The 6,281-nt window shown below is 28.3% G+C and overlaps 1 non-coding gene across 1 annotated transcript; it reads right to left on the reverse strand.

Moving 5' to 3' along the window:
- Positions 1 to 3,102: 3,102 nt before the first annotated feature.
- On the reverse strand, positions 3,103 to 3,189 carry TRNAS-GGA (transfer RNA serine (anticodon GGA)). The gene has a single exon. It is a non-coding gene; the product is annotated as a tRNA-Ser (tRNA).
- Between the last annotated feature and the right edge of the window lie 3,092 nt (positions 3,190 to 6,281).

Raw genomic sequence — 6,281 nt, forward strand, 5'->3', positions numbered from 1 at the left:
TACCTATTTTATTTCTTGTTTGTTTATCTTCTTTCGTCTCTATCGGAGACCCGTATTTATTTGGTCCAATCAGAAAATATTTTATCATTTCTGTATTCGCAATTCAATATAGATGGATATTCCATAACATATATATGCCCCCCTTACTCTCAGTTTTCTCAGGCAATTTACTCGAACGGTCGATTTTTTTTTTTTTTTTCGTCTTAGCTTCCGCCTTTATGAATGAAAACAAAAGAAAGGAGTCTCTCATCTCTCATTATGATCTGGATTTCATTTCTATGGGTTGCATCTTTTCTTTTTTCTTTAATTTTATTTTTATTCTTATTCTTTTATTAGACTATCCTATATAACCATAATAAGATAACTAAAAAAATAAAAATAAAAATGAAAATTGAATTTATTCATTATTAAAATTTATTCATTTTAAAATTTATTCATTATTAATTATTTATTTTCTAGTATAATAGCATAATAGCTAGAACTAATTATTCCATTCATTTCTATTTCGACTTCGAAGATAATTCGAATTAGTTAGTCTAAAAAACAAAGTTTCATTCTAATTATTTAGACTTATAACGTATCATTTATATAATGATAATATATATATAAATTATATATAAATATAAATTATATATAAATGCATAAAAATATTTTCACTATAATTATCTAATTATTAGACTCTATTTATAATTCTAAACTAAATATAAATAAATTAAATATATATTAAATCTATATTAAATATAAATAAATATTAAATATAAATAAATTAAATCTATATTAAATCTATCTATCTATATTAAAATTAAATCTATCTATTAAATTAAATCTATATCTATATCTATATAAAAAAAAAAAATTATATATAATTTAAATGTAAAATATACTAAAAATATACTAAAAAATACTAAAAATATAAAATAAAAAATATAGTAATATTATACTTAGTATACTAATATTATACTAATATATATATAATACTAAATTATATATATAATACTAAATAGAATATAATACTAAATAGAATAGAATACTAAATAGAATAGACTAATAGAATAAAGATAACATATAATAAAATAAATATAAAATAAAAATATATAATATAGAGATAAATAATAAATAATTATAAAAATTATAAATATATTTATAATTTATTTTTATAATTTTTATAATTATAATAAAATTAGAATTAAATTATAATAATATTATTATAATTTAATATTATTAAATATAATGTTATTAAATATTAATATGATTAAATTAAAATATGATTAAATTAAAATATCATTTTTAATATGATTAAAAATATAATCAAATAGAATGATTAAAATATAATCAAATAGAATTATATTATTCTATTCTTAATTATTATATTCTATCAATATTAGATTGAATATTAGATTGAATCTACCATTATTATATATTATTATATATTATTATATATCATTATATTAAATATGATTATATTAAATATGGCATAAATTATGTATGGCATAAATATGGCATTTAAAATTTAAAATTCTAGTTTTTCTAAATTCTAGTCTATAATTCATATTAATAATTCATAGTAATTATGAATAACTAATAGATAGTTAATAGATAAGATCGTAATAGTTTGCTGAATTCCTATGGATACAAAATTTCTATTATTTGAGCCCGCTTAGCTCAGAGGTTAGAGCATCGCATTTGTAATGCGATGGTCATCGGTTCGATTCCGATAGCCGGCTTTCTCTATTTGTTTGCTTTTTTACTTTTTTACATGATTGATAATGTTTTTTTGAAATCAAAGAACATTGAAAAAGCTTTTTCCCCTTTTCTTTCCAAAGGTCAACGATCCGTTTATTATGTCGTAGAAACTTTCAATTAGGAATAAAATTGGAGGAGTTAGATCTTTGCAGAATAAATCAAGAAAAAAAAAAAGGAAACTTTTTTTGGTTTAATTTTTAGATTTTAATTTTTATATTTTATATTTAATATATATTTTATATTTAATATATTTATATATTATATATATTTTATTTTAATTTCTATTTTTTGTATACATTATATACAATATACATTATATACAATACAAAAAAGTATGGATATTGATCCAATTCATCTCATTAATATTTGTAGTACAATCCTTCAGTCGATTTCGCTTCATTTAGTTCAGTTTTAATTTAGGTTTATGAAATTTCAATAAAATTCAAATTAATAAGGAGTCTTTATGTCGCGTTACCGAGGGCCTCGTTTCAAAAAAATACGCCGTCTGGGGGCTTTACCGGGACTAACTAGTAAAAGTCCTAGAGCCGGAAGCGATCTTAGAAACCGATCGCGCTCCGGTAAAAAATCTCAATATCGTATTCGTTTAGAAGAAAAACAAAAATTGCGTTTTCATTATGGCCTTACAGAACGACAATTACTTAAATACGTTCGTATTGCCAGAAAAGCAAAAGGGTCAACAGGTCAGGTTTTACTACAATTACTTGAAATGCGTTTGGATAACATCCTTTTTCGATTAGGTATGGCTTCAACTATTCCTCAAGCCCGCCAATTAGTTAACCATAGACATATTTTAGTTAATGGTCGTACAGTAGATATACCAAGTTATCGCTGCAAACCCCGAGATATTATTTCAGCGAGGGATGAACAAAAATCTAGAACTCTGATTCAAAATTATCTTGATTCATCCACCCATGAGGAATTACCAAAGCATTTGACCCTTCACACATTACAATATAAAGGATTAGTCAATCAAATAATAGATAGGAAATGGGTCGGTTTGAAAATAAATGAATTGCTTGTCGTAGAATATTATTCTCGTCAGACTTAAACCTAACTAAAATAACAAAACAAGGGTTCTGCTCCCTTTTCACCTGAGTTAAGGTTAAGTAAAGGAAGACAGGGTAAGGGATTTGATTCGGAAATTTTATTTTTCTCCTATTCATGTATGATAGATCCGTAGGTAGATTTTCATCCCCTGTACGCTATTTTACGTATTCCGTATTAAAAAGAAATTGGGAATAGAGAATCTATATCAAAGAAGGGTCTAACTCTTTAGTATCTGTTCTTATTTGATTTGATACATTGTAGTCAGTTACATTGGCGAATTAGGTGAAGGTGCGGAAAGAGAGGGATTCGAACCCTCGGTAAACAAAAGTCTACATAGCAGTTCCAATGCTACGCCTTGAACCACTCGGCCATCTCTCCTACATAATTATTATGGCCGATAACCCGAGCGAATAGCGAGTTATTCATATTAGATTGTTCGAGAGGTACGAACAATATCAATTCTAACTAGAAAACTAGCTATAAAAATAGAAAACTTTTCATCACTTTTTTCAGCACTTTTTCTTTAGCCTCCCGACTCGAAGAAATTTTTTTGTGAGGGGGCTGTTAAAAATAAATAATATAATACGATAAACATATACCATATATATCTATTCATGTTTGCGAAAAAGGCACTCCCATCTTTTTTCTGATATTTCTACCGGACTGGATTAAATCAATGAATTGAAACGAATCAAATCAATCGATTGGTTTTTTTTTTTTAGACTATGCTTAATGGATATTTTTAGTTCATAATTCTCTTTAGACTCTAATTCCCCATTTCTATAAGAATTCTAAAATTCTTTTCCAGTTTTAGATCTCTCAACAACAACCTCTTACTCTGTAAATCTATTACAAATTCATAAATCCTCTAAGGGATTTTTATATTTGATTATATGTTGTATACCTGCTATGCACAAAACACAAAAAAGGGCAGTTATTTTATTTTCATCATAGAACGATTATTCGATTATTTTTCCTCTTTTTATCATAATTTAATCAAAACTTCTCTAATTTTGCTAATCTATCCTAATCCGTAGGATAAATTTTTTGATTCTTCAACTTCGATGAAATCGTAATAATTCTTTTTTCTTTTTATATTTTATTCTTATACTAATAAATTCTTATACTAATAAATTTGGATGAAATAAAATAGGATTCAAATATTTCTTTTTTTTTTTTTTTCTTGATTCCTGCCAAAAAAATTGAAGTAAAGTAGAGGGCTATATCTTTTTTTTTTTTTTTTTTATGGAATGGGTCTGCTTTTATGTTATTTCGTACTGTACGCTTCCTTTGTTTGTGAGATCCTTTTTTTTTTCTCACGAAGGGGTAATGAAAAGAGTTATAGAATGGATTGCTACCTATGCCTAGATCGCGGATAAATGGAAATTTTATTGATAAGACCTTTTCAATCGTAGCCAATATCTTATTACGAATAATTCCGACAACTTCAGGAGAAAAAGAGGCATTTACTTATTACAGAGATGGTGCGATTTGATTATTATTATATAATTATAATTATTTTATATATTTTAATTATTTTATATATATTTTTTTTTTTATTTTTATTTTACCGCTCTTAGTCTTAGGAAAAAGACACATGATTCGGAATAGAAAAAAAAAAAAAAAGACTATTGAAAAAAAAAAAGAAATCTACGCTTGTTGAAGGTGAAGTTTATAAATAAAGCAATTCCTTCTGTCGTGTATCCCCGATTAATGCAACCTCAGATGCTTCAATTGTTGATTCGAGTATTGAGCGAAAGGTTACACCTATGGGTCTGTATTGTGGGTCAACCCTACTACACTAGTACCAATAGGCGGCATAGAGGAAGAAGCACTACATCTAGGAATCAACAACACGAAAACTTTGTTATTGTTATAAAGGATTCCCTTTCCTTATCGGGATCGGAACTAAGAGAAATGGTTGGGACAACAAACATCCATCTTGTTCGTACTTTGGATACCCATATAACCATCGAAGATTGTTGAAGTGACTAATTCCTGGAAATTAAGGAGCGTTGAGAACAAAGAAATTGTTGGAGTTTACTTTATTTATCTAGTACGAACACGCTTGATGGTAAGAAAAGATCTTTTGCAAGAGGGTTGGCTAGAGATTTCTTGTAAAAACATTAGCCCCGCTCAGTTCATAATGACAATATTTCGACCTTTTTTTTAATTCCATGGATTATTCTCATTATGCACATAAAGGAGGAGCCGTATGAGGTGAAAATCTCACGTACGGTTTTGGAACGGAGAATTCGTTGAATCGAATGACGACCGTAACGGATGTCGGCTCAATCCGAAGGAAATTATGCGGAAGCCTTACAGAATTATTATGAAGCTATGCGACTAGAAATTGATCCCTATGATCGAAGTTATATACTCTATAACATAGGCCTTATCCACACAAGTAACGGAGAACATACAAAAGCTTTAGAATATTATTTTCGAGCACTAGAACGAAACCCGTTCTTACCACAAGCTTTTAATAATATGGCTGTGATCTGTCATTACGTGCGACTATCTCCACTATAGAAATAAAAAAAAAAAGGAAAGAAAGAGCAAATACGCTAGTAAATAAATACGCTAGTAAATAAAATAGGCTTTCTACATATTGCATCGTCCAAAAAACGATTTTTATCAGCTGTAACAAAAAAAGAAAAAAAAAAAAGAAACTTCATAGAAGTCAAAATATGAAGAAATATATATGCCTAGATACTTTATTCTATGGATAAAGGATCTAATTGATAGAGGAAGCACCGTAAAGATCAATTAGCGAGGTTTTGGGCCGATACAATAAAAATAAATAAGAACTGCTTATTTATGTCATGATATGAGATAAAAATTAGGAATCAACTTATGTAATAGAGCCGATCCCCTAAGTTATTGAGCAGCGGTGTAGCATCAGATCCCAAAGACAGTAAGTCTTTTTTATGAGGAAGAAGTCTTTTTCAAGGATTCTATATAAATTTATATATGATATGAAACCGAGATAGTTACCTTTCAGAAAAATCTAACGGACGATAATCCCGAAACGCCTATGCTTTATTTTTCTGAAGGTGGGAGAAAAGATAAAACTCATTATTAATTTAATCCAAATTAAAGTTTGAAACTCATGTAATTAACCTCTTTTGGTTAACCCGAGACAAATCGATAGGATCTATGAGAAATCTCATTCAATTGGATATATGGTAGGGTAAAAAAATGGGACACCAAAAGAATTGACTGCCGAGCCGTATGAGGTAGGAAACTCTCAAGTACGGTTCTAAGGGAAGGAATTGACCCGCCTATTCCGACCGGGGAGAACAGGCCATTCGACAGGGGGATTCTGAAATAGCGGAGGCTTGGTTCGATCAAGCCGCTGAGTATTGGAAACAGGCTATAGCGCTTACTCCTGGTAATTATATTGAAGCGCAGAATTGGTTAAAGATCACGAGGCGTTTCGAATAAGAACAAGAGCTCTCTGTTTATTT

Source organism: Durio zibethinus, unplaced genomic scaffold (assembly GCF_047325235.1).
Source record: "Durio zibethinus cultivar Kanyao isolate XHJ-2024 unplaced genomic scaffold, ASM4732523v1 HiC_scaffold_266, whole genome shotgun sequence".
Lineage (NCBI taxonomy): Eukaryota > Viridiplantae > Streptophyta > Magnoliopsida > Malvales > Malvaceae > Durio > Durio zibethinus.